The sequence below is a fragment of the Elephas maximus genome, chromosome 4 (assembly GCF_024166365.1).
Source record: "Elephas maximus indicus isolate mEleMax1 chromosome 4, mEleMax1 primary haplotype, whole genome shotgun sequence".
Lineage (NCBI taxonomy): Eukaryota > Metazoa > Chordata > Mammalia > Proboscidea > Elephantidae > Elephas > Elephas maximus.
Window position 1 is genome coordinate 1,279,874 of NC_064822.1, and position 25,301 is coordinate 1,305,174.

Consider the following 25,301-nt stretch of genomic DNA (forward strand, 5'->3'; position numbering starts at 1 on the left):
TGCATGGGATTTCCTCTGCCAGGAGAGAGCTGCTGCTTTGTAGTTTGTGCTGGGAAACTTTGCTTTGGCAAGTGCCAATTGACCGCATTCAGGCAGAAAGAAAAGAGAATAGCAAGAGGCCTTTTCTCCCCGGCTGCTTTCCCAAGCCCTTCCAGCTCAAACTATGTCGTTGCTCCTCTGGAAGGATCCCTGCACCACGGCGTAGTTTTTCTGAAGAAGCCCTGCGTTTGCAAGAGCAAATGAGGAATTCGTGGCAGGAAAGAGGAAGGAAAGAAAGTTTCTCTCCCTCTGCCTGCTTTGCTCAGAGGACTGCATGAAGTCAGGGAGTTCTCCCTTTCACTGAGAAACGTGCGGGCTGCTGTTGCCTGGGCGCTCTCTTCTTTGCAAAAGAGTCTGCAGTTCCACGCTTTGAACCGTGGAAAGGCGCCGGGCTCTGCTAAGATTTCCCCCGGCGCTTCGTTTGCCCTGGGCCAAAGCGAGCCTTCACAATAGCTGAACGCTAACACTGCATACTCGTTCCACTTCCAGAACCGGGCTACGGCGAGGCAGTTCTCCGGGGGAAAACGGCCCTTCGCGAAGGGCAGATCTGCCGAGCTCATTGCGGGAAAGCGAAAGCAAAGGACGCTTTTCTCCCTCTAACCGCTTTCGTCAGAGGAACGGGGGAAGTCACAGTGTTCTTTCTCTCCCTGAGATACACACAATCTGACGTTGCCTCTGAGCTCCGTTGCTGGCAAAGAACTGAAAGTGACATACATTCCTGTGGGGAAACACAGGGCTTTGCTAGGATTTCTCTAGGCAGTGTGTTTTCCCTGGGCCTCACTGTAGCAACTCTATCTCGCAAGGGCAGAACTGCATGGGATTTCCTCTGCCAGGAGAGAGCTGCTGCTTTGTAGTTTGTGCTGGGAAACCTTGCCTTGGCAAGTGCGAATTGACCGCATTCAGGCAGAAAGAAAAGAGAATAGCAAGAGGCCTTTTCTCCCCGGCTGCTCTGCCAAGCCCTTCCAGCTCAAACTATGTCGTTGCTCCTCTGGAAGGATCCCTGCACCGCGGCGTAGTTTTTCCGAAGAAGCCCTGCGTTTGCAAGAGCAAATGAGGAATTCGTGGCAGGAAAGAGGAAGGAAAGAAAGTTTCTCTCCCTCTGCCTGCTTTGCTCAGAGGACTGCATGAAGTCAGGGACTTCTCCCTTTCACTGAGAAACGTGCGGGCTGCTGTTGCCTGGGCGCTCTCTTCTTTGCAAAAGAGTCTGCAGTTCCACGCTTTGAACCGTGGAACGGCGCCGGGCTCTGCTAAGATTTCCCCCGGCGCTTCGTTTGCCCTGGGCCAAAGCGAGCCTTCACAATAGCTGAACGCTAACACTGCATACTCGTTCCACTTCCAGAACCGGGCTACGGCGAGGCAGTTCTCCGGGGGAAAACGGCCCTTCGCGAAGGGCAGATCTGCCGAGCTCATTGCGGGAAAGCGAAAGCAAAGGACGCTTTTCTCCCTCTAACCGCTTTCGTCAGAGGAACGGGGGAAGTCACAGTGTTCTTTCTCTCACTGAGATACACACAATCTGACGTTGCCTCTGAGCTCCGTTGCTGGCAAAGAACTGAAACTGACATACATTCCTGTGGGGACACCCAGGGCTTTGCTAGGATTTCTCTAGGCAGTGTGTTTTCCCTGGGCCTCACTGTAGCAACACTATCTCGCCAGGGCAACACTGCATGGCATATCCTCTGCCAGGATAGAGCTGCTGCTTTGTAGTTTGTGCTGGGAAACCTTGCTTTGGCAAGTGCCAGTTGACCGCATTCAGGCAGAAAGAAAAGAGAATAGCAAGAGGCCTTTTCTCCCCGGCTGCTTTCCCAAGCCCTTCCAGCTCAAACTATGTCGTTGCTCCTCTGGAAGGATCCCTGCACCGCGGCGTAGTTTTTCCGAAGAAGCCCTGCGTTTGCAAGAGCAAATGAGGAATTCGTGGCAGGAAAGAGGAAGGAAAGAAAGTTTCTCTCCCTCTGCCTGCCTTGCTCAGAGGACTGGATGAAGTCAGGGAGTTCTCCCTTTCACTGAGAAACGTGCGGGCTGCTGTTGCCTGGGCGCTCTCTTCTTTGCAAAAGAGTCTGCAGTTCCACGCTTTGAACCGTGGAAAGGCGCCGGGCTCTGCTAAGATTTCCCCCGGCGCTTCGTTTGCCCTGGGCCAAAGCGAGCCTTCACAATAGCTGAACGCTAACACTGCATACTCGTTCCACTTCCAGAACCGGGCTACGGCGAGGCAGTTCTCCGGGGGAAAACGGCCCTTCGCGAAGGGCAGATCTGCCGAGCTCATTGCGGGAAAGCGAAAGCAAAGGACGCTTTTCTCCCTCTAACCGCTTTCGTCAGAGGAACGGAGGAAGTCACAGTGTTCTTTCTCTCACTGAGATACACACAATCTGACGTTGCCTCTGAGCTCCGTTGCTGGCAAAGAACTGAAACTGACATACATTCCTGTGGGGACACCCAGGGCTTTGCTAGGATTTCTCTAGGCAGTGTGTTTTCCCTGGGCCTCACTGTAGCAACACTATCTCGCCAGGGCAACACTGCATGGCATATCCTCTGCCAGGATAGAGCTGCTGCTTTGTAGTTTGTGCTGGGAAACCTTGCTTTGGCAAGTGCCAATTGACCGCATTCAGGCAGAAAGAAAAGAGAATAGCAAGAGGCCTTTTCTCCCCGGCTGCTCTGCCAAGCCCTTCCAGCTCAAACTATGAAGTTGCTCCTCTGGAAGGATCCCTGCACCGCGGCGTAGTTTTTCCGAAGAAGCCCTGCGTTTGCAAGAGCAAATGAGGAATTCGTGGCAGGAAAGAGGAAGGAAAGAAAGTTTCTCTCCCTCTGCCTGCTTTGCTCACAGGACTGGATGAAGTCAGGGACTTCTCCCTTTCACTGAGAAACGTACGGGCTGCTGTTGCCTGGGCGCTCTCTTCTTTGCAAAAGAGTCTGCAGTTCCACGCTTTGAACCGTGGAAAGGCGCCGGGCTCTGCTAAGATTTCCCCCGGCGCTTCGTTTGCCCTGGGCCAAAGCGAGCCTTCACAATAGCTGAACGCTAACACTGCATACTCGTTCCACTTCCAGAACCGGGCTACGGCGAGGCAGTTCTCCGGGGGAAAACGGCCCTTCGCGAAGGGCAGATCTGCCGAGCTCATTGCGGGAAAGCGAAAGCAAAGGACGCTTTTCTCCCTCTAACCGCTTTCGTCAGAGGAACGGGGAAAGTCACAGTGTTCTTTCTCTCCCTGAGATACACACAATCTGACGTTGCCTCTGAGCTCCGTTGCTGGCAAAGAACTGAAACGGACATACATTCCTGTGGGGAAACACAGGGCTTTGCTAGGATTTCTCTAGGCAGTGTGTTTTCCCTGGGCCTCACTGTAGCAACACTATCTCGCCAGGGCAACACTGCATGGGATTTCCTCTGCCAGGAGAGAGCTGCTGCTTTGTAGTTTGTGCTGGGAAACTTTGCTTTGGCAAGTGCCAATTGACCGCATTCAGGCAGAAAGAAAAGAGAATAGCAAGAGGCCTTTTCTCCCCGGCTGCTTTCCCAAGCCCTTCCAGCTCAAACTATGTCGTTGCTCCTCTGGAAGGATCCCTGCACCACGGCGTAGTTTTTCTGAAGAAGCCCTGCGTTTGCAAGAGCAAATGAGGAATTCGTGGCAGGAAAGAGGAAGGAAAGAAAGTTTCTCTCCCTCTGCCTGCTTTGCTCAGAGGACTGCATGAAGTCAGGGAGTTCTCCCTTTCACTGAGAAACGTGCGGGCTGCTGTTGCCTGGGCGCTCTCTTCTTTGCAAAAGAGTCTGCAGTTCCACGCTTTGAACCGTGGAAAGGCGCCGGGCTCTGCTAAGATTTCCCCCGGCGCTTCGTTTGCCCTGGGCCAAAGCGAGCCTTCACAATAGCTGAACGCTAACACTGCATACTCGTTCCACTTCCAGAACCGGGCTACGGCGAGGCAGTTCTCCGGGGGAAAACGGCCCTTCGCGAAGGGCAGATCTGCCGAGCTCATTGCGGGAAAGCGAAAGCAAAGGACGCTTTTCTCCCTCTAACCGCTTTCGTCAGAGGAACGGGGGAAGTCACAGTGTTCTTTCTCTCCCTGAGATACACACAATCTGACGTTGCCTCTGAGCTCCGTTGCTGGCAAAGAACTGAAAGTGACATACATTCCTGTGGGGAAACACAGGGCTTTGCTAGGATTTCTCTAGGCAGTGTGTTTTCCCTGGGCCTCACTGTAGCAACTCTATCTCGCAAGGGCAGAACTGCATGGGATTTCCTCTGCCAGGAGAGAGCTGCTGCTTTGTAGTTTGTGCTGGGAAACCTTGCTTTGGCAAGTGCCAATTGACCGCATTCAGGCAGAAAGAAAAGAGAATAGCAAGAGGCCTTTTCTCCCCGGCTGCTCTGCCAAGCCCTTCCAGCTCAAACTATGAAGTTGCTCCTCTGGAAGGATCCCTGCACCGCGGCGTAGTTTTTCCGAAGAAGCCCTGCGTTTGCAAGAGCAAATGAGGAATTCGTGGCAGGAAAGAGGAAGGAAAGAAAGTTTCTCTCCCTCTGCCTGCTTTGCTCAGAGGACTGCATGAAGTCAGGGAGTTCTCCCTTTCACTGAGAAACGTGCGGGCTGCTGTTGCCTGGGCGCTCTCTTCTTTGCAAAAGAGTCTGCAGTTCCACGCTTTGAACCGTGGAAAGGCGCCGGGCTCTGCTAAGATTTCCCCCGGCGCTTCGTTTGCCCTGGGCCAAAGCGAGCCTTCACAATAGCTGAACGCTAACACTGCATACTCGTTCCACTTCCAGAACCGGGCTACGGCGAGGCAGTTCTCCGGGGGAAAACGGCCCTTCGCGAAGGGCAGATCTGCCGAGCTCATTGCGGGAAAGCGAAAGCAAAGGACGCTTTTCTCCCTCTAACCGCTTTCGTCAGAGGAACGGGGAAAGTCACAGTGTTCTTTCTCTCCCTGAGATACACACAATCTGACGTTGCCTCTGAGCTCCGTTGCTGGCAAAGAACTGAAACGGACATACATTCCTGTGGGGAAACACAGGGCTTTGCTAGGATTTCTCTAGGCAGTGTGTTTTCCCTGGGCCTCACTGTAGCAACACTATCTCGCCAGGGCAACACTGCATGGGATTTCCTCTGCCAGGAGAGAGCTGCTGCTTTGTAGTTTGTGCTGGGAAACTTTGCTTTGGCAAGTGCCAATTGACCGCATTCAGGCAGAAAGAAAAGAGAATAGCAAGAGGCCTTTTCTCCCCGGCTGCTTTCCCAAGCCCTTCCAGCTCAAACTATGTCGTTGCTCCTCTGGAAGGATCCCTGCACCGCGGCGTAGTTTTTCCGAAGAAGCCCTGCGTTTGCAAGAGCAAATGAGGAATTCGTGGCAGGAAAGAGGAAGGAAAGAAAGTTTCTCTCCCTCTGCCTGCTTTGCTCAGAGGACTGCATGAAGTCAGGGACTTCTCCCTTTCACTGGGAAACGTGCGGGCTGCTGTTGCCTGGGCGCTCTCTTCTTTGCAAAAGAGTCTGCAGTTCCACGCTTTGAACCGTGGAACGGCGCCGGGCTCTGCTAAGATTTCCCCCGGCGCTTCGTTTGCCCTGGGCCAAAGCGAGCCTTCACAATAGCTGAACGCTAACACTGCATACTCGTTCCACTTCCAGAACCGGGCTACGGCGAGGCAGTTCTCCGGGGGAAAACGGCCCTTCGCGAAGGGCAGATCTGCCGAGCTCATTGCGGGAAAGCGAAAGCAAAGGACGCTTTTCTCCCTCTAACCGCTTTCGTCAGAGGAACGGGGGAAGTCACAGTGTTCTTTCTCTCACTGAGATACACACAATCTGACGTTGCCTCTGAGCTCCGTTGCTGGCAAAGAACTGAAACTGACATACATTCCTGTGGGGACACCCAGGGCTTTGCTAGGATTTCTCTAGGCAGTGTGTTTTCCCTGGGCCTCACTGTAGCAACACTATCTCGCCAGGGCAACACTGCATGGCATATCCTCTGCCAGGATAGAGCTGCTGCTTTGTAGTTTGTGCTGGGAAACCTTGCTTTGGCAAGTGCCAATTGACCGCATTCAGGCAGAAAGAAAAGAGAATAGCAAGAGGCCTTTTCTCCCCGGCTGCTCTGCCAAGCCCTTCCAGCTCAAACTATGAAGTTGCTCCTCTGGAAGGATCCCTGCACCGCGGCGTAGTTTTTCCGAAGAAGCCCTGCGTTTGCAAGAGCAAATGAGGAATTCGTGGCAGGAAAGAGGAAGGAAAGAAAGTTTCTCTCCCTCTGCCTGCTTTGCTCACAGGACTGGATGAAGTCAGGGACTTCTCCCTTTCACTGAGAAACGTACGGGCTGCTGTTGCCTGGGCGCTCTCTTCTTTGCAAAAGAGTCTGCAGTTCCACGCTTTGAACCGTGGAAAGGCGCCGGGCTCTGCTAAGATTTCCCCCGGCGCTTCGTTTGCCCTGGGCCAAAGCGAGCCTTCACAATAGCTGAACGCTAACACTGCATACTCGTTCCACTTCCAGAACCGGGCTACGGCGAGGCAGTTCTCCGGGGGAAAACGGCCCTTCGCGAAGGGCAGATCTGCCGAGCTCATTGCGGGAAAGCGAAAGCAAAGGACGCTTTTCTCCCTCTAACCGCTTTCGTCAGAGGAACGGGGAAAGTCACAGTGTTCTTTCTCTCCCTGAGATACACACAATCTGACGTTGCCTCTGAGCTCCGTTGCTGGCAAAGAACTGAAACGGACATACATTCCTGTGGGGAAACACAGGGCTTTGCTAGGATTTCTCTAGGCAGTGTGTTTTCCCTGGGCCTCACTGTAGCAACACTATCTCGCCAGGGCAACACTGCATGGGATTTCCTCTGCCAGGAGAGAGCTGCTGCTTTGTAGTTTGTGCTGGGAAACTTTGCTTTGGCAAGTGCCAATTGACCGCATTCAGGCAGAAAGAAAAGAGAATAGCAAGAGGCCTTTTCTCCCCGGCTGCTTTCCCAAGCCCTTCCAGCTCAAACTATGTCGTTGCTCCTCTGGAAGGATCCCTGCACCACGGCGTAGTTTTTCTGAAGAAGCCCTGCGTTTGCAAGAGCAAATGAGGAATTCGTGGCAGGAAAGAGGAAGGAAAGAAAGTTTCTCTCCCTCTGCCTGCTTTGCTCAGAGGACTGCATGAAGTCAGGGAGTTCTCCCTTTCACTGAGAAACGTGCGGGCTGCTGTTGCCTGGGCGCTCTCTTCTTTGCAAAAGAGTCTGCAGTTCCACGCTTTGAACCGTGGAAAGGCGCCGGGCTCTGCTAAGATTTCCCCCGGCGCTTCGTTTGCCCTGGGCCAAAGCGAGCCTTCACAATAGCTGAACGCTAACACTGCATACTCGTTCCACTTCCAGAACCGGGCTACGGCGAGGCAGTTCTCCGGGGGAAAACGGCCCTTCGCGAAGGGCAGATCTGCCGAGCTCATTGCGGGAAAGCGAAAGCAAAGGACGCTTTTCTCCCTCTAACCGCTTTCGTCAGAGGAACGGGGGAAGTCACAGTGTTCTTTCTCTCCCTGAGATACACACAATCTGACGTTGCCTCTGAGCTCCGTTGCTGGCAAAGAACTGAAAGTGACATACATTCCTGTGGGGACACCCAGGGCTTTGCTAGGATTTCTCTAGGCAGTGTGTTTTCCCTGGGCCTCACTGTAGCAACACTATCTCGCCAGGGCAACACTGCATGGCATATCCTCTGCCAGGATAGAGCTGCTGCTTTGTAGTTTGTGCTGGGAAACCTTGCTTTGGCAAGTGCCAATTGACCGCATTCAGGCAGAAAGAAAAGAGAATAGCAAGAGGCCTTTTCTCCCCGGCTGCTTTCCCAAGCCCTTCCAGCTCAAACTATGTCGTTGCTCCTCTGGAAGGATCCCTGCACCGCGGCGTAGTTTTTCCGAAGAAGCCCTGCGTTTGCAAGAGCAAATGAGGAATTCGTGGCAGGAAAGAGGAAGGAAAGAAAGTTTCTCTCCCTCTGCCTGCCTTGCTCAGAGGACTGGATGAAGTCAGGGACTTCTCCCTTTCACTGAGAAACGTGCGGGCTGCTGTTGCCTGGGCGCTCTCTTCTTTGCAAAAGAGTCTGCAGTTCCACGCTTTGAACCGTGGAAAGGCGCCGGGCTCTGCTAAGATTTCCCCCGGCGCTTCGTTTGCCCTGGGCCAAAGCGAGCCTTCACAATAGCTGAACGCTAACACTGCATACTCGTTCCACTTCCAGAACCGGGCTACGGCGAGGCAGTTCTCCGGGGGAAAACGGCCCTTCGCGAAGGGCAGATCTGCCGAGCTCATTGCGGGAAAGCGAAAGCAAAGGACGCTTTTCTCCCTCTAACCGCTTTCGTCAGAGGAACGGGGGAAGTCACAGTGTTCTTTCTCTCACTGAGATACACACAATCTGACGTTGCCTCTGAGCTCCGTTGCTGGCAAAGAACTGAAACGGACATACATTCCTGTGGGGACACCCAGGGCTTTGCTAGGATTTCTCTAGGCAGTGTGTTTTCCCTGGGCCTCACTGTAGCAACACTATCTCGCCAGGGCAACACTGCATGGCATATCCTCTGCCAGGATAGAGCTGCTGCTTTGTAGTTTGTGCTGGGAAACCTTGCTTTGGCAAGTGCCAATTGACCGCATTCAGGCAGAAAGAAAAGAGAATAGCAAGAGGCCTTTTCTCCCCGGCTGCTCTGCCAAGCCCTTCCAGCTCAAACTATGAAGTTGCTCCTCTGGAAGGATCCCTGCACCGCGGCGTAGTTTTTCCGAAGAAGCCCTGCGTTTGCAAGAGCAAATGAGGAATTCGTGGCAGGAAAGAGGAAGGAAAGAAAGTTTCTCTCCCTCTGCCTGCTTTGCTCAGAGGACTGCATGAAGTCAGGGAGTTCTCCCTTTCACTGAGAAACGTGCGGGCTGCTGTTGCCTGGGCGCTCTCTTCTTTGCAAAAGAGTCTGCAGTTCCACGCTTTGAACCGTGGAAAGGCGCCGGGCTCTGCTAAGATTTCCCCCGGCGCTTCGTTTGCCCTGGGCCAAAGCGAGCCTTCACAATAGCTGAACGCTAACACTGCATACTCGTTCCACTTCCAGAACCGGGCTACGGCGAGGCAGTTCTCCGGGGGAAAACGGCCCTTCGCGAAGGGCAGATCTGCCGAGCTCATTGCGGGAAAGCGAAAGCAAAGGACGCTTTTCTCCCTCTAACCGCTTTCGTCAGAGGAACGGGGAAAGTCACAGTGTTCTTTCTCTCCCTGAGATACACACAATCTGACGTTGCCTCTGAGCTCCGTTGCTGGCAAAGAACTGAAACGGACATACATTCCTGTGGGGAAACACAGGGCTTTGCTAGGATTTCTCTAGGCAGTGTGTTTTCCCTGGGCCTCACTGTAGCAACACTATCTCGCCAGGGCAACACTGCATGGGATTTCCTCTGCCAGGAGAGAGCTGCTGCTTTGTAGTTTGTGCTGGGAAACTTTGCTTTGGCAAGTGCCAATTGACCGCATTCAGGCAGAAAGAAAAGAGAATAGCAAGAGGCCTTTTCTCCCCGGCTGCTTTCCCAAGCCCTTCCAGCTCAAACTATGTCGTTGCTCCTCTGGAAGGATCCCTGCACCGCGGCGTAGTTTTTCCGAAGAAGCCCTGCGTTTGCAAGAGCAAATGAGGAATTCGTGGCAGGAAAGAGGAAGGAAAGAAAGTTTCTCTCCCTCTGCCTGCTTTGCTCAGAGGACTGCATGAAGTCAGGGACTTCTCCCTTTCACTGGGAAACGTGCGGGCTGCTGTTGCCTGGGCGCTCTCTTCTTTGCAAAAGAGTCTGCAGTTCCACGCTTTGAACCGTGGAACGGCGCCGGGCTCTGCTAAGATTTCCCCCTGCGCTTCGTTTGCCCTGGGCCAAAGCGAGCCTTCACAATAGCTGAACGCTAACACTGCATACTCGTTCCACTTCCAGAACCGGGCTACGGCGAGGCAGTTCTCCGGGGGAAAACGGCCCTTCGCGAAGGGCAGATCTGCCGAGCTCATTGCGGGAAAGCGAAAGCAAAGGACGCTTTTCTCCCTCTAACCGCTTTCGTCAGAGGAACGGGGGAAGTCACAGTGTTCTTTCTCTCCCTGAGATACACACAATCTGACGTTGCCTCTGAGCTCCGTTGCTGGCAAAGAACTGAAACTGACATACATTCCTGTGGGGACACCCAGGGCTTTGCTAGGATTTCTCTAGGCAGTGTGTTTTCCCTGGGCCTCACTGTAGCAACACTATCTCGCCAGGGCAACACTGCATGGCATATCCTCTGCCAGGATAGAGCTGCTGCTTTGTAGTTTGTGCTGGGAAACCTTGCTTTGGCAAGTGCCAATTGACCGCATTCAGGCAGAAAGAAAAGAGAATAGCAAGAGGCCTTTTCTCCCCGGCTGCTCTGCCAAGCCCTTCCAGCTCAAACTATGAAGTTGCTCCTCTGGAAGGATCCCTGCACCGCGGCGTAGTTTTTCCGAAGAAGCCCTGCGTTTGCAAGAGCAAATGAGGAATTCGTGGCAGGAAAGAGGAAGGAAAGAAAGTTTCTCTCCCTCTGCCTGCTTTGCTCACAGGACTGGATGAAGTCAGGGACTTCTCCCTTTCACTGAGAAACGTACGGGCTGCTGTTGCCTGGGCGCTCTCTTCTTTGCAAAAGAGTCTGCAGTTCCACGCTTTGAACCGTGGAAAGGCGCCGGGCTCTGCTAAGATTTCCCCCGGCGCTTCGTTTGCCCTGGGCCAAAGCGAGCCTTCACAATAGCTGAACGCTAACACTGCATACTCGTTCCACTTCCAGAACCGGGCTACGGCGAGGCAGTTCTCCAGGGGAAAACTGCCCTTCGCGAAGGGCAGATCTGCCGAGCTCATTGCGGGAAAGCGAAAGCAAAGGACGCTTTTCTCCCTCTAACCGCTTTCGTCAGAGGAACGGGGAAAGTCACAGTGTTCTTTCTCTCCCTGAGATACACACAATCTGACGTTGCCTCTGAGCTCCGTTGCTGGCAAAGAACTGAAACGGACATACATTCCTGTGGGGACACCCAGGGCTTTGCTAGGATTTCTCTAGGCAGTGTGTTTTCCCTGGGCCTCACTGTAGCAACACTATCTCGCCAGGGCAACACTGCATGGCATATCCTCTGCCAGGATAGAGCTGCTGCTTTGTAGTTTGTGCTGGGAAACCTTGCTTTGGCAAGTGCCAATAGACCGCATTCAGGCAGAAAGAAAAGAGAATAGCAAGAGGCCTTTTCTCCCCGGCTGCTCTGCCAAGCCCTTCCAGCTCAAACTATGAAGTTGCTCCTCTGGAAGGATCCCTGCACCGCGGCGTAGTTTTTCCGAAGAAGCCCTGCGTTTGCAAGAGCAAATGAGGAATTCGTGGCAGGAAAGAGGAAGGAAAGAAAGTTTCTCTCCCTCTGCCTGCTTTGCTCAGAGGACTGCATGAAGTCAGGGAGTTCTCCCTTTCACTGAGAAACGTGCGGGCTGCTGTTGCCTGGGCGCTCTCTTCTTTGCAAAAGAGTCTGCAGTTCCACGCTTTGAACCGTGGAAAGGCGCCGGGCTCTGCTAAGATTTCCCCCGGCGCTTCGTTTGCCCTGGGCCAAAGCGAGCCTTCACAATAGCTGAACGCTAACACTGCATACTCGTTCCACTTCCAGAACCGGGCTACGGCGAGGCAGTTCTCCGGGGGAAAACGGCCCTTCGCGAAGGGCAGATCTGCCGAGCTCATTGCGGGAAAGCGAAAGCAAAGGACGCTTTTCTCCCTCTAACCGCTTTCGTCAGAGGAACGGGGAAAGTCACAGTGTTCTTTCTCTCCCTGAGATACACACAATCTGACGTTGCCTCTGAGCTCCGTTGCTGGCAAAGAACTGAAACGGACATACATTCCTGTGGGGAAACACAGGGCTTTGCTAGGATTTCTCTAGGCAGTGTGTTTTCCCTGGGCCTCACTGTAGCAACACTATCTCGCCAGGGCAACACTGCATGGGATTTCCTCTGCCAGGAGAGAGCTGCTGCTTTGTAGTTTGTGCTGGGAAACTTTGCTTTGGCAAGTGCCAATTGACCGCATTCAGGCAGAAAGAAAAGAGAATAGCAAGAGGCCTTTTCTCCCCGGCTGCTTTCCCAAGCCCTTCCAGCTCAAACTATGTCGTTGCTCCTCTGGAAGGATCCCTGCACCGCGGCGTAGTTTTTCCGAAGAAGCCCTGCGTTTGCAAGAGCAAATGAGGAATTCGTGGCAGGAAAGAGGAAGGAAAGAAAGTTTCTCTCCCTCTGCCTGCTTTGCTCAGAGGACTGCATGAAGTCAGGGACTTCTCCCTTTCACTGGGAAACGTGCGGGCTGCTGTTGCCTGGGCGCTCTCTTCTTTGCAAAAGAGTCTGCAGTTCCACGCTTTGAACCGTGGAACGGCGCCGGGCTCTGCTAAGATTTCCCCCGGCGCTTCGTTTGCCCTGGGCCAAAGCGAGCCTTCACAATAGCTGAACGCTAACACTGCATACTCGTTCCACTTCCAGAACCGGGCTACGGCGAGGCAGTTCTCCGGGGGAAAACGGCCCTTCGCGAAGGGCAGATCTGCCGAGCTCATTGCGGGAAAGCGAAAGCAAAGGACGCTTTTCTCCCTCTAACCGCTTTCGTCAGAGGAACGGGGGAAGTCACAGTGTTCTTTCTCTCACTGAGATACACACAATCTGACGTTGCCTCTGAGCTCCGTTGCTGGCAAAGAACTGAAACTGACATACATTCCTGTGGGGACACCCAGGGCTTTGCTAGGATTTCTCTAGGCAGTGTGTTTTCCCTGGGCCTCACTGTAGCAACACTATCTCGCCAGGGCAACACTGCATGGCATATCCTCTGCCAGGATAGAGCTGCTGCTTTGTAGTTTGTGCTGGGAAACCTTGCTTTGGCAAGTGCCAATTGACCGCATTCAGGCAGAAAGAAAAGAGAATAGCAAGAGGCCTTTTCTCCCCGGCTGCTCTGCCAAGCCCTTCCAGCTCAAACTATGAAGTTGCTCCTCTGGAAGGATCCCTGCACCGCGGCGTAGTTTTTCCGAAGAAGCCCTGCGTTTGCAAGAGCAAATGAGGAATTCGTGGCAGGAAAGAGGAAGGAAAGAAAGTTTCTCTCCCTCTGCCTGCTTTGCTCACAGGACTGGATGAAGTCAGGGACTTCTCCCTTTCACTGAGAAACGTACGGGCTGCTGTTGCCTGGGCGCTCTCTTCTTTGCAAAAGAGTCTGCAGTTCCACGCTTTGAACCGTGGAAAGGCGCCGGGCTCTGCTAAGATTTCCCCCGGCGCTTCGTTTGCCCTGGGCCAAAGCGAGCCTTCACAATAGCTGAACGCTAACACTGCATACTCGTTCCACTTCCAGAACCGGGCTACGGCGAGGCAGTTCTCCAGGGGAAAACTGCCCTTCGCGAAGGGCAGATCTGCCGAGCTCATTGCGGGAAAGCGAAAGCAAAGGACGCTTTTCTCCCTCTAACCGCTTTCGTCAGAGGAACGGGGAAAGTCACAGTGTTCTTTCTCTCCCTGAGATACACACAATCTGACGTTGCCTCTGAGCTCCGTTGCTGGCAAAGAACTGAAACGGACATACATTCCTGTGGGGAAACACAGGGCTTTGCTAGGATTTCTCTAGGCAGTGTGTTTTCCCTGGGCCTCACTGTAGCAACACTATCTCGCCAGGGCAACACTGCATGGGATTTCCTCTGCCAGGAGAGAGCTGCTGCTTTGTAGTTTGTGCTGGGAAACCTTGCTTTGGCAAGTGCCAATTGACCGCATTCAGGCAGAAAGAAAAGAGAATAGCAAGAGGCCTTTTCTCCCCGGCTGCTTTCCCAAGCCCTTCCAGCTCAAACTATGTCGTTGCTCCTCTGGAAGGATCCCTGCACCACGGCGTAGTTTTTCTGAAGAAGCCCTGCGTTTGCAAGAGCAAATGAGGAATTCGTGGCAGGAAAGAGGAAGGAAAGAAAGTTTCTCTCCCTCTGCCTGCTTTGCTCAGAGGACTGCATGAAGTCAGGGAGTTCTCCCTTTCACTGAGAAACGTGCGGGCTGCTGTTGCCTGGGCGCTCTCTTCTTTGCAAAAGAGTCTGCAGTTCCACGCTTTGAACCGTGGAAAGGCGCCGGGCTCTGCTAAGATTTCCCCCGGCGCTTCGTTTGCCCTGGGCCAAAGCGAGCCTTCACAATAGCTGAACGCTAACACTGCATACTCGTTCCACTTCCAGAACCGGGCTACGGCGAGGCAGTTCTCCGGGGGAAAACGGCCCTTCGCGAAGGGCAGATCTGCCGAGCTCATTGCGGGAAAGCGAAAGCAAAGGACGCTTTTCTCCCTCTAACCGCTTTCGTCAGAGGAACGGGGGAAGTCACAGTGTTCTTTCTCTCCCTGAGATACACACAATCTGACGTTGCCTCTGAGCTCCGTTGCTGGCAAAGAACTGAAAGTGACATACATTCCTGTGGGGAAACACAGGGCTTTGCTAGGATTTCTCTAGGCAGTGTGTTTTCCCTGGGCCTCACTGTAGCAACTCTATCTCGCAAGGGCAGAACTGCATGGGATTTCCTCTGCCAGGAGAGAGCTGCTGCTTTGTAGTTTGTGCTGGGAAACCTTGCCTTGGCAAGTGCGAATTGACCGCATTCAGGCAGAAAGAAAAGAGAATAGCAAGAGGCCTTTTCTCCCCGGCTGCTCTGCCAAGCCCTTCCAGCTCAAACTATGTCGTTGCTCCTCTGGAAGGATCCCTGCACCGCGGCGTAGTTTTTCCGAAGAAGCCCTGCGTTTGCAAGAGCAAATGAGGAATTCGTGGCAGGAAAGAGGAAGGAAAGAAAGTTTCTCTCCCTCTGCCTGCTTTGCTCAGAGGACTGCATGAAGTCAGGGACTTCTCCCTTTCACTGAGAAACGTGCGGGCTGCTGTTGCCTGGGCGCTCTCTTCTTTGCAAAAGAGTCTGCAGTTCCACGCTTTGAACCGTGGAACGGCGCCGGGCTCTGCTAAGATTTCCCCCGGCGCTTCGTTTGCCCTGGGCCAAAGCGAGCCTTCACAATAGCTGAACGCTAACACTGCATACTCGTTCCACTTCCAGAACCGGGCTACGGCGAGGCAGTTCTCCGGGGGAAAACGGCCCTTCGCGAAGGGCAGATCTGCCGAGCTCATTGCGGGAAAGCGAAAGCAAAGGACGCTTTTCTCCCTCTAACCGCTTTCGTCAGAGGAACGGGGGAAGTCACAGTGTTCTTTCTCTCACTGAGATACACACAATCTGACGTTGCCTCTGAGCTCCGTTGCTGGCAAAGAACTGAAACTGACATACATTCCTGTGGGGACACCCAGGGCTTTGCTAGGATTTCTCTAGGCAGTGTGTTTTCCCTGGGCCTCACTGTAGCAACACTATCTCGCCAGGGCAACACTGCATGGCATATCCTCTGCCAGGATAGAGCTGCTGCTTTGTAGTTTGTGCTGGGAAACCTTGCTTTGGCAAGTGCCAGTTGACCGCATTCAGGCAGAAAGAAAAGAGAATAGCAAGAGGCCTTTTCTCCCCGGCTGCTTTCCCAAGCCCTTCCAGCTCAAACTATGTCGTTGCTCCTCTGGAAGGATCCCTGCACCGCGGCGTAGTTTTTCCGAAGAAGCCCTGCGTTTGCAAGAGCAAATGAGGAATTCGTGGCAGGAAAGAGGAAGGAAAGAAAGTTTCTCTCCCTCTGCCTGCCTTGCTCAGAGGACTGGATGAAGTCAGGGAGTTCTCCCTTTCACTGAGAAACGTGCGGGCTGCTGTTGCCTGGGCGCTCTCTTCTTTGCAAAAGAGTCTGCAGTTCCACGCTTTGAACCGTGGAAAGGCGCCGGGCTCTGCTAAGATTTCCCCCGGCGCTTCGTTTGCCCTGGGCCAAAGCGAGCCTTCACAATAGCTGAACGCTAACACTGCATACTCGTTCCACTTCCAGAACCGGGCTACGGCGAGGCAGTTCTCCGGGGGAAAACGGCCCTTCGCGAAGGGCAGATCTGCCGAGCTCATTGCGGGAAAGCGAAAGCAAAGGACGCTTTTCTCCCTCTAACCGCTTTCGTCAGAGGAACGGAGGAAGTCACAGTGTTCTTTCTCTCACTGAGATACACACAATCTGACGTTGCCTCTGAGCTCCGTTGCTGGCAAAGAACTGAAACTGACATACATTCCTGTGGGGACACCCAGGGCTTTGCTAGGATTTCTCTAGGCAGTGTGTTTTCCCTGGGCCTCACTGTAGCAACACTATCTCGCCAGGGCAACACTGCATGGCATATCCTCTGCCAGGATAGAGCTGCTGCTTTGTAGTTTGTGCTGGGAAACCTTGCTTTGGCAAGTGCCAATTGACCGCATTCAGGCAGAAAGAAAAGAGAATAGCAAGAGGCCTTTTCTCCCCGGCTGCTCTGCCAAGCCCTTCCAGCTCAAACTATGAAGTTGCTCCTCTGGAAGGATCCCTGCACCGCGGCGTAGTTTTTCCGAAGAAGCCCTGCGTTTGCAAGAGCAAATGAGGAATTCGTGGCAGGAAAGAGGAAGGAAAGAAAGTTTCTCTCCCTCTGCCTGCTTTGCTCACAGGACTGGATGAAGTCAGGGACTTCTCCCTTTCACTGAGAAACGTACGGGCTGCTGTTGCCTGGGCGCTCTCTTCTTTGCAAAAGAGTCTGCAGTTCCACGCTTTGAACCGTGGAAAGGCGCCGGGCTCTGCTAAGATTTCCCCCGGCGCTTCGTTTGCCCTGGGCCAAAGCGAGCCTTCACAATAGCTGAACGCTAACACTGCATACTCGTTCCACTTCCAGAACCGGGCTACGGCGAGGCAGTTCTCCGGGGGAAAACGGCCCTTCGCGAAGGGCAGATCTGCCGAGCTCATTGCGGGAAAGCGAAAGCAAAGGACGCTTTTCTCCCTCTAACCGCTTTCGTCAGAGGAACGGGGAAAGTCACAGTGTTCTTTCTCTCCCTGAGATACACACAATCTGACGTTGCCTCTGAGCTCCGTTGCTGGCAAAGAACTGAAACGGACATACATTCCTGTGGGGAAACACAGGGCTTTGCTAGGATTTCTGTAGGCAGTGTGTTTTCCCTGGGCCTCACTGTAGCAACACTATCTCGCCAGGGCAACACTGCATGGGATTTCCTCTGCCAGGAGAGAGCTGCTGCTTTGTAGTTTGTGCTGGGAAACTTTGCTTTGGCAAGTGCCAATTGACCGCATTCAGGCAGAAAGAAAAGAGAATAGCAAGAGGCCTTTTCTCCCCGGCTGCTTTCCCAAGCCCTTCCAGCTCAAACTATGTCGTTGCTCCTCTGGAAGGATCCCTGCACCACGGCGTAGTTTTTCTGAAGAAGCCCTGCGTTTGCAAGAGCAAATGAGGAATTCGTGGCAGGAAAGAGGAAGGAAAGAAAGTTTCTCTCCCTCTGCCTGCTTTGCTCAGAGGACTGCATGAAGTCAGGGAGTTCTCCCTTTCACTGAGAAACGTGCGGGCTGCTGTTGCCTGGGCGCTCTCTTCTTTGCAAAAGAGTCTGCAGTTCCACGCTTTGAACCGTGGAAAGGCGCCGGGCTCTGCTAAGATTTCCCCCGGCGCTTCGTTTGCCCTGGGCCAAAGCGAGCCTTCACAATAGCTGAACGCTAACACTGCATACTCGTTCCACTTCCAGAACCGGGCTACGGCGAGGCAGTTCTCCGGGGGAAAACGGCCCTTCGCGAAGGGCAGATCTGCCGAGCTCATTGCGGGAAAGCGAAAGCAAAGGACGCTTTTCTCCCTCTAACCGCTTTCGTCAGAGGAACGGGGGAAGTCACAGTGTTCTTTCTCTCCCTGAGATACACACAATCTGACGTTGCCTCTGAGCTCCGTTGCTGGCAAAGAACTGAAAGTGACATACATTCCTGTGGGGAAACACAGGGCTTTGCTAGGATTTCTCTAGGCAGTGTGTTTTCCCTGGGCCTCACTGTAGCAACTCTATCTCGCAAGGGCAGAACTGCATGGGATTTCCTCTGCCAGGAGAGAGCTGCTGCTTTGTAGTTTGTGCTGGGAAACCTTGCCTTGGCAAGTGCGAATTGACCGCATTCAGGCAGAAAGAAAAGAGAATAGCAAGAGGCCTTTTCTCCCCGGCTGCTCTGCCAAGCCCTTCCAGCTCAAACTATGTCGTTGCTCCTCTGGAAGGATCCCTGCACCGCGGCGTAGTTTTTCCGAAGAAGCCCTGCGTTTGCAAGAGCAAATGAGGAATTCGTGGCAGGAAAGAGGAAGGAAAGAAAGTTTCTCTCCCTCTGCCTGCTTTGCTCAGAGGACTGCATGAAGTCAGGGACTTCTCCCTTTCACTGAGAAACGTGCGGGCTGCTGTTGCCTGGGCGCTCTCTTCTTTGCAAAAGAGTCTGCAGTTCCACGCTTTGAACCGTGGAACGGCGCCGGGCTCTGCTAAGATTTCCCCCGGCGCTTCGTTTGCCCTGGGCCAAAGCGAGCCTTCACAATAGCTGAACGCTAACACTGCATACTCGTTCCACTTCCAGAACCGGGCTACGGCGAGGCAGTTCTCCGGGGGAAAACGGCCCTTCGCGAAGGGCAGATCTGCCGAGCTCATTGCGGGAAAGCGAAAGCAAAGGACGCTTTTCTCCCTCTAACCGCTTTCGTCAGAGGAACGGGGGAAGTCACAGTGTTCTTTCTCTCACTGAGATACACACAATCTGACGTTGCCTCTGAGCTCCGTTGCTGGCAAAGAACTGAAACTGACATACATTCCTGTGGGGACACCCAGGGCTTTGCTAGGATTTCTCTAGGCAGTGTGTTTTCCCTGGGCCTCACTGTAGCAACACTATCTCGCCAGGGCAACACTGCATGGCATATCCTCTGCCAGGATAGAGCTGCTGCTTTGTAGTTTGTGCTGGGAAACCTTGCTTTGGCAAGTGCCAGTTGACCGCATTCAGGCAGAAAGAAAAGAGAATAGCAAGAGGCCTTTTCTCCCCGGCTGCTTTCCCAAGCCCTTCCAGCTCAAACTATGTCGTTGCTCCTCTGGAAGGATCCCTGCACCGCGGCGTAGTTTTTCCGAAGAAGCCCTGCGTTTGCAAGAGCAAATGAGGAATTCGTGGCAGGAAAGAGGAAGGAAAGAAAGTTTCTCTCCCTCTGCCTGCCTTGCTCAGAGGACTGGATGAAGTCAGGGAGTTCTCCCTTTCACTGAGAAACGTGCGGGCTGCTGTTGCCTGGGCGCTCTCTTCTTTGCAAAAGAGTCTGCAGTTCCACGCTTTGAACCGTGGAAAGGCGCCGGGCTCTGCTAAGATTTCCCCCGGCGCTTCGTTTGCCCTGGGCCAAAGCGAGCCTTCACAATAGCTGAACGCTAACACTGCATACTCGTTCCACTTCCAGAACCGGGCTACGGCGAGGCAGTTCTCCGGGGGAAAACGGCCCTTCGCGAAGGGCAGATCTGCCGAGCTCATTGCGGGAAAGCGAAAGCAAAGGACGCTTTTCTCCCTCTAACCGCTTTCGTCAGAGGAACGGAGGAAGTCACAGTGTTCTTTCTCTCACTGAGATACACACAATCTGACGTTGCCTCTGAGCTCCGTTGCTGGCAAAGAACTGAAACTGACATACATTCCTGTGGGGACACCCAGGGCTTTGCTAGGATTTCTCTAGGCAGTGTGTTTTCCCTGGGCCTCACTGTAGCAACACTATCTCGCCAGGGCAACACTGCATGGCATATCCTCTGCCAGGATAGAGCTGCTGCTTTGTAGTTTGTGCTGGGAAACCTTGCTTTGGCAAGTGCCAATTGACCGCATTCAGGCAGAAAGAAAAGAGAATAGCAAGAGGCCTTTTCTCCCCGGCTGCTCTGCCAAGCCCTTCCAGCTCAAACTATGAAGTTGCTCCTCTGGAAGGATCCCTGCACCGCGGCGTAGTTTTTCCGAAGAAGCCCTGCGTTTGCAAGAGCAAATGAGGAATTCGTGGCAGGAAAGAGGAAGGAAAGAAAGTTTCTCTCCCTCTGCCTGCTTTGCTCACAGGACTGGATGAAGTCAGGGACTTCTCCCTTTCACTGAGAAACGTACGGGCTGCTGTTGCCTGGGCGCTCTCTTCTTTGCAAAAGAGTCTGCAGTTCCACGCTTTGAACCGTGGAAAGGCGCCGGGCTCTGCTAAGATTTCCCCCGGCGCTTCGTTTGCCCTGGGCCAAAGCGAGCCTTCACAATAGCTGAACGCTAACACTGCATACTCGTTCCACTTCCAGAACCGGGCTACGGCGAGGCAGTTCTCCGGGGGAAAACGGCCCTTCGCGAAGGGCAGATCTGCCGAGCTCATTGCGGGAAAGCGAAAGCAAAGGACGCTTTTCTCCCTCTAACCGCTTTCGTCAGAGGAACGGGGAAAGTCACAGTGTTCTTTCTCTCCCTGAGATACACACAATCTGACGTTGCCTCTGAGCTCCGTTGCTGGCAAAGAACTGAAACGGACATACATTCCTGTGGGGAAACACAGGGCTTTGCTAGGATTTCTCTAGGCAGTGTGTTTTCCCTGGGCCTCACTGTAGCAACACTATCTCGCCAGGGCAACACTGCATGGGATTTCCTCTGCCAGGAGAGAGCTGCTGCTTTGTAGTTTGTGCTGGGAAACTTTGCTTTGGCAAGTGCCAATTGACCGCATTCAGGCAGAAAGAAAAGAGAATAGCAAGAGGCCTTTTCTCCCCGGCTGCTTTCCCAAGCCCTTCCAGCTCAAACTATGTCGTTGCTCCTCTGGAAGGATACCTGCACCACGGCGTAGTTTTTCTGAAGAAGCCCTGCGTTTGCAAGAGCAAATGAGGAATTCGTGGCAGGAAAGAGGAAGGAAAGAAAGTTTCTCTCCCTCTGCCTGCTTTGCTCAGAGGACTGCATGAAGTCAGGGAGTTCTCCCTTTCACTGAGAAACGTGCGGGCTGCTGTTGCCTGGGCGCTCTCTTCTTTGCAAAAGAGTCTGCAGTTCCACGCTTTGAACCGTGGAAAGGCGCCGGGCTCTGCTAAGATTTCCCCCGGCGCTTCGTTTGCCCTGGGCCAAAGCGAGCCTTCACAATAGCTGAACGCTAACACTGCATACTCGTTCCACTTCCAGAACCGGGCTACGGCGAGGCAGTTCTCCGGGGGAAAACGGCCCTTCGCGAAGGGCAGATCTGCCGAGCTCATTGCGGGAAAGCGAAAGCAAAGGACGCTTTTCTCCCTCTAACCGCTTTCGTCAGAGGAACGGGGGAAGTCACAGTGTTCTTTTTCTCCCTGAGATACACACAATCTGACGTTGCCTCTGAGCTCCGTTGCTGGCAAAGAACTGAAAGTGACATACATTCCTGTGGGGAAACACAGGGCTTTGCTAGGATTTCTCTAGGCAGTGTGTTTTCCCTGGGCCTCACTGTAGCAACACTATCTCGCAAGGGCAGAACTGCATGGGATTTCCTCTGCCAGGAGAGAGCTGCTGCTTTGTAGTTTGTGCTGGGAAACCTTGCTTTGGCAAGTGCCAATTGACCGCATTCAGGCAGAAAGAAAAGAGAATAGCAAGAGGCCTTTTCTCCCCGGCTGCTCTGCCAAGCCCTTCCAGCTCAAACTATGTCGTTGCTCCTCTGGAAGGATCCCTGCACCGCGGCGTAGTTTTTCCGAAGAAGCCCTGCGTTTGCAAGAGCAAATGAGGAATTCGTGGCAGGAAAGAGGAAGGAAAGAAAGTTTCTCTCCCTCTGCCTGCTTTGCTCAGAGGACTGCATGAAGTCAGGGACTTCTCCCTTTCACTGAGAAACGTGCGGGCTGCTGTTGCCTGGGCGCTCTCTTCTTTGCAAAAGAGTCTGCAGTTCCACGCTTTGAACCGTGGAACGGCGCCGGGCTCTGCTAAGATTTCCCCCGGCGCTTCGTTTGCCCTGGGCCAAAGCGAGCCTTCACAATAGCTGAACGCTAACACTGCATACTCGTTCCACTTCCAGAACCGGGCTACGGCGAGGCAGTTCTCCGGGGGAAAACGGCCCTTCGCGAAGGGCAGATCTGCCGAGCTCATTGCGGGAAAGCGAAAGCAAAGGACGCTTTTCTCCCTCTAACCGCTTTCGTCAGAGGAACGGGGGAAGTCACAGTGTTCTTTCTCTCACTGAGATACACACAATCTGACGTTGCCTCTGAGCTCCGTTGCTGGCAAAGAACTGAAAGTGACATACATTCCTGTGGGGACACCCAGGGCTTTGCTAGGATTTCTCTAGGCAGTGTGTTTTCCCTGGGCCTCACTGTAGCAACACTATCTCGCCAGGGCAACACTGCATGGCATATCCTCTGCCAGGATAGAGCTGCTGCTTTGTAGTTTGTGCTGGGAAACCTTGCTTTGGCAAGTGCCAGTTGACCGCATTCAGGCAGAAAGAAAAGAGAATAGCAAGAGGCCTTTTCTCCCCGGCTGCTTTCCCAAGCCCTTCCAGCTCAAACTATGTCGTTGCTCCTCTGGAAGGATCCCTGCACCGCGGCGTAGTTTTTCCGAAGAAGCCCTGCGTTTGCAAGAGCAAATGAGGAATTCGTGGCAGGAAAGAGGAAGGAAAGAAAGTTTCTCTCCCTCTGCCTGCCTTGCTCAGAGGACTGGATGAAGTCAGGGACTTCTCCCTTTCACTGAGAAACGTGCGGGCTGCTGTTGCCTGGGCGCTCTCTTCTTTGCAAAAGAGTCTGCAGTTCCACGCTTTGAACCGTGGAAAGGCGCCGGGCTCTGCTAAGATTTCCCCCGGCGCTTCGTTTGCCCTGGGCCAAAGCGAGCCTTCACAATAGCTGAACGCTAACACTGCATACTCGTTCCACTTCCAGAACCGGGCTACGGCGAGGCAGTTCTCCGGGGGAAAACGGCCCTTCGCGAAGGGCAGATCTGCCGAGCTCATTGCGGGAAAGCGAAAGCAAAGGACGCTTTTCTCCCTCTAACCGCTTTCGTCAGAGGAACGGAGGAAGTCACAGTGTTCTTTCTCTCACTGAGATACACACAATCTGACGTTGCCTCTGAGCTCCGTTGCTGGCAAAGAACTGAAACTGACATACATTCCTGTGGGGACACCCAGGGCTTTGCTAGGATTTCTCTAGGCAGTGTGTTTTCCCTGGGCCTCACTGTAGCAACACTATCTCGCCAGGGCAACACTGCATGGCATATCCTCTGCCAGGATAGAGCTGCTGCTTTGTAGTTTGTGCTGGGAAACCTTGCTTTGGCAAGTGCCAATTGACCGCATTCAGGCAGAAAGAAAAGAGAATAGCAAGAGGCCTTTTCTCCCCGGCTGCTCTGCCAAGCCCTTCCAGCTCAAACTATGTCGTTGCTCCTCTGGAAGGATCCCTGCACCGCGGCGTAGTTTTTCCGAAGAAGCCCTGCGTTTGCAAGAGCAAATGAGGAATTCGTGGCAGGAAAGAGGAAGGAAAGAAAGTTTCTCTCCCTCTGCCTGCTTTGCTCAGAGGACTGCATGAAGTCAGGGACTTCTCCCTTTCACTGAGAAACGTGCGGGCTGCTGTTGCCTGGGCGCTCTCTTCTTTGCAAGAGAGTCTGCAGTTCCACGCTTTGAACCGTGGAACGGCGCCGGGCTCTGCTAAGATTTCCCCCGGCGCTTCGTTTGCCCTGGGCCAAAGCGAGCCTTCACAATAGCTGAACGCTAACACTGCATACTCGTTCCACTTCCAGAACCGGGCTACGGCGAGGCAGTTCTCCGGGGGAAAACGGCCCTTCGCGAAGGGCAGATCTGCCGAGCTCATTGCGGGAAAGCGAAAGCAAAGGACGCTTTTCTCCCTCTAACCGCTTTCGTCAGAGGAACGGGGGAAGTCACAGTGTTCTTTCTCTCCCTGAGATACACACAATCTGACGTTGCCTCTGAGCTCCGTTGCTGGCAAAGAACTGAAAGTCACATACATTCCTGTGGGGAAACACAGGGCTTTGCTAGGATTTCTCTAGGCAGTGTGTTTTCCCTGGGCCTCACTGTAGCAACACTATCTCGCAAGGGCAGAACTGCATGGGATTTCCTCTGCCAGGAGAGAGCTGCTGCTTTGTAGTTTGTGCTGGGAAACCTTGCTTTGGCAAGTGCCAATTGACCGCATTCAGGCAGAAAGAAAAGAGAATAGCAAGAGGCCTTTTCTCCCCGGCTGCTCTGCCAAGCCCTTCCAGCTCAAACTATGTCGTTGCTCCTCTGGAAGGATCCCTGCACCGCGGCGTAGTTTTTCCGAAGAAACCCTGCGTTTGCAAGAGCAAATGAGGAATTCGTGGCAGGAAAGAGGAAGGAAAGAAAGTTTCTCTCCCTCTGCCTGCTTTGCTCAGAGGACTGCATGAAGTCAGGGAGTTCTCCCTTTCACTGAGAAACGTGCGGGCTGCTGTTGCCTGGGCGCTCTCTTCTTTGCAAAAGAGTCTGCAGTTCCACGCTTTGAACCGTGGAAAGGCGCCGGGCTCTGCTAAGATTTCCCCCGGCGCTTCGTTTGCCCTGGGCCAAAGCGAGCCTTCACAATAGCTGAACGCTAACACTGCATACTCGTTCCACTTCCAGAACCGGGCTACGGCGAGGCAGTTCTCCGGGGGAAAACGGCCCTTCGCGAAGGGCAGATCTGCCGAGCTCATTGCGGGAAAGCGAAAGCAAAGGACGCTTTTCTCCCTCTAACCGCTTTCGTCAGAGGAACGGGGGAAGTCACAGTGTTCTTTCTCTCCCTGAGATACACACAATCTGACGTTGCCTCTGAGCTCCGTTGCTGGCAAAGAACTGAAACGGACATACATTCCTGTGGGGAAACACAGGGCTTTGCTAGGATTTCTCTAGGCAGTGTGTTTTCCCTGGGCCTCACTGTAGCAACACTATCTCGCCAGGGCAACACTGCATGGGATTTCCTCTGCCAGGAGAGAGCTGCTGCTTTGTAGTTTGTGCTGGGAAACTTTGCTTTGGCAAGTGCCAATTGACCGCATTCAGGCAGAAAGAAAAGAGAATAGCAAGAGGCCTTTTCTCCCCGGCTGCTTTCCCAAGCCCTTCCAGCTCAAACTATGTCGTTGCTCCTCTGGAAGGATCCCTGCACCGCGGCGTAGTTTTTCCGAAGAAGCCCTGCGTTTGCAAGAGCAAATGAGGAATTCGTGGCAGGAAAGAGGAAGGAAAGAAAGTTTCTCTCCCTCTGCCTGCTTTGCTCAGAGGACTGCATGAAGTCAGGGACTTCTCCCTTTCACTGGGAAACGTGCGGGCTGCTGTTGCCTGGGCGCTCTCTTCTTTGCAAAAGAGTCTGCAGTTCCACGCTTTGAACCGTGGAACGGCGCCGGGCTCTGCTAAGATTTCCCCCGGCGCTTCGTTTGCCCTGGGCCAAAGCGAGCCTTCACAATAGCTGAACGCTAACACTGCATACTCGTTCCACTTCCAGAACCGGGCTACGGCGAGGCAGTTCTCCGGGGGAAAACGGCCCTTCGCGAAGGGCAGATCTGCCGAGCTCATTGCGGGAAAGCGAAAGCAAAGGACGCTTTTCTCCCTCTAACCGCTTTCGTCA